Here is a 3,491-nt window from a genome sequence, read left to right as displayed (position 1 = left end):
TATTCAGGTAACCTAAAGCAAGTAATACTCCTGCATAAAGGATAGTTTTCAAGTTACAACACATTTTAAGTATGTGGTTAGGACTTGAAAATAGTCGTTTTCCATACATTGCCTCTTGTATATGAAAAAATGAATATTTTTTTAATTTTTTGTTTTTTTTTCAAATAAATAGCTAAAATGAGTTGCCATATAACTGTGTGGTTGATTTAAACACAGAAATGTCACAAAAGTCAACAGCCAATTTTTTAGTGGCCTTTTTTTAGTGGTTCAAAAGGACAGATTCTAATGTGGCAAGAAAAATAATGGTGTTTTTTCATATAAAAACTGAATTTTTTCAAAAAGTATCTAAAGCAGACAATTGTTATTATAATATTTACACCAGTAAACTATTTTTCTGCATCATAATTATCTGTTTTAAAGAAAAAATCCTTTTCCTGTCATATTGAGGTCCATTTGTATCTGCCCGGGGTACCAAAATGGCTGAAAATCTGTATTTTCTGCATATGAAAAGCTATATTTTTTTAAAACTATGATATTGGCATAATTTTTCCTGGATTTATTGTAATTGAAATGACCATATCAATAGTTTAAAACAGTTGGTTGTACCGGTACATATACTTACTTTAAACACGAGGCTCCCTTGAGTTACAGACAAAAAAGGAGGTTCGGATATTAATATTTCCATATATGGAACTCACAAGTGGGGATTAAATAATGATTTGGAACTCATAGTACAGCTCATGTATCTACCATGTCAGAATAAACCACAAATTTGCTTAGTTTGACTAATGCAGCAGGTTTTTATCAAAAGTAATATTTTCTGGCTAACATTGAGATATTAGTCTTATGCCTGGAATAGGGTACCTAAATAAAAATTTTAATAGAAATCTCATGTTTGTAGCAGGGCAATGATATTCTGAATTTTCAGTATGAAAATGAATACTCTAGCAGAAAAACAACAACTTTTATGATTATATTGAAATGTTTATTAGTAATAGGTACCAGTATCGTATTGCATATCCCTGAGCGGGTGTACGTCAAAACATGGATGCTATAAAAATATAGTGCATTTTCTTTTTGCCTCTCTACAAACTAATGTTTTGTCAAAAGATATGAACAATGACTTATAAAATAGAGCAAACATCACACTGGAAGATGAAGAACTTTTTTAAAAGAAAATCTAACATAATATCATAAAAATGTTCCACTGAAAAGGTTGGTTTGGTGAGTGCAGAACGAAAGTGAAAGTAGGGAAAATGGCTATTTATAGTTCAAGACTACTTTTCTGTCCGATCTTCGTGGACTCACCCTATTTTCTTTGCGGGAAATTATTTTTTCACATGTCCTTAGAAATGCTACATAAGTGAAAGTTTTATTGAATCAATTTACATATTTTTTAAAAAATCCTAAAAATATGCACTTCACTATAGAAGTCTATGGGAAAATTAATACGATACTGAGACCACCTAATGTGACAACTTTGCCATTACTGGAGGAGTTTAATAAAGGGGAGTGAAACTCATGTCCGACATAGTATAAACACCAGCCTTTTCATTGGCTATTTTATATCCACCAATTAAAAAAGTTTATTTGCGCGTTAGATTTTGAACTTGGGAAAATCTCTGATACAATACAAAGATGGGGATAGAAGTCCAAGTTATGAAGTGTTATGTCAATACATTCAAGTCCTCATGGACCGATAAATTCCCCTTCATAAAGGCCTCACGTAAAGGAAACATGTACGCCTTTTGTGAATATTGTCGGACAGACTTAACAATAACAAGAAACCATGCTGGGCTCGGGCCCAGCAGGATGCATTATTTTTCTTCATGGTAAAAAAAAATTGGGGAGATGGGCAAATATTATGTACAAAATGGTAAGTTTTCACTCCCCTTATCAGGTGTCTTATCCTCCAAAATGTGCCCAGGATGCAGCATTTTGCTTCCAGGATAAAAAAAAACACCCCCCTACCACTTTTGGTTCCAAAAAGGTTGACATTTTCTCCAACTAGTAATCAAAATCACATGAGAAGACATTCAGAAAAAAATTTTATTAAAATTTGAAATAAACAAACCATATAAAGTTAAAATATTTACAAACTTTAAAACAAAGAAAATTAAAGATCTTTAAAAAAAAACTTTCAGTATTGGGGTAGACTGAGGGCATATATTGTAAATGCATACCTTTTTGTTAACTATGGAGAGCAAGTAAATGATAAAAACGAGTGTTTGAAATCCACAATAAAAATGTCCATTTAACATCTTATTATTGTGTGCTATATAGATTAAAATTCAAAAACCTTGTGCTTGTTGAATAGTCATTTCTATTGTAAAATGTTGATATAAAAATATTGTGAAAATCAGTTAAAGCTTACTTATATATTTATATGTATTAAACATACTTATATATTTATATGTTTTAAACAAATGAAATCAATCACAAGAATTTAGAAATTTACCTGAAAAACTCTACTTTGTATCTAAATTATTTCCCCTTACCAGTTTTTGTAATCATTACAGGATTATACAGCTAATTCTTTAGTTCTTAGGCAAAATACATGAAAAAAGGGGCATAATTTCTTTTACTTTTTTGCCACAATAAGTGAAAAGAATAGTTTTTATGTCCTTCATAGAAAGAAAATATGACAAAGAAACTGTTTCTTTTTTAATTTATTGACATGACAATAAAATGCATAAGAAAGCAGAATTCTTAGCATAGATAGAGTCTGAAAATCAAGAAATTATTTTTAGTTGGCCTCAAAGCTGAAATTTTATTCATAGGAAAATGACTAGTTGTAAAGCTTTTTTTGATTTATGATAAAGCTGTTTTAGTAACCAAAAATTATTTAACCCTCAGGCTACCTCAAATATGAAATTAAAACAATACAAATAGACCAATTCAGAAATTTAACTTCCATCCTAGTGAAAGTGGTGCCCTGTCACAGAGTACTCCTAAAATACATACTGACCAATCAGAAATGTCATGAACAATAACAATCCCAGAATACCATACAATTTATGAATTGGTCCACTGATAACAATATTACCCTGCAAAACTTGTAATAGTATAAGATCATAAAAGGAACATTTTTAAGGGGGAAAACATACAAATTTCGTTGTTCAATGAATTAATAAACATTTCACTACATCTACATAAGGTATGTAAGTCTCGTCAAGTGACTTCTAGGTTTCTTGAGAATGGGTCCCAATCAAACATTCAAATGCATGGAATTTTTTTCATTTAATGAGCATTGAGTTTTGTTTTTAAAGCAAAACATCTTCTGGTGTTAAAACATCGATAAAAAAATGACAAATATCTATTTCTACATGATAAAATTGAAATGAAAAGCAATAAACAGAAGATTATTCATTGTTAAGCAGCTTTTCAATACTCCAGAAGAGAAGAATAATGTGGATCGGTCTTCGGATTTCAATACATTCTACATGGAAATTCCAGTAAGGAAAATGAAACTAGAATGATACTTACAAACC

This window comes from Perna viridis, chromosome 5, assembly GCF_037379345.1.
Source record: "Perna viridis isolate PV_CMFRI_1.1 ecotype Kerala chromosome 5, ASM3737934v1, whole genome shotgun sequence".
Classification (NCBI taxonomy): Eukaryota; Metazoa; Mollusca; class Bivalvia; order Mytilida; family Mytilidae; genus Perna; species Perna viridis.
This window is presented reverse-complemented; position numbering follows the sequence as displayed.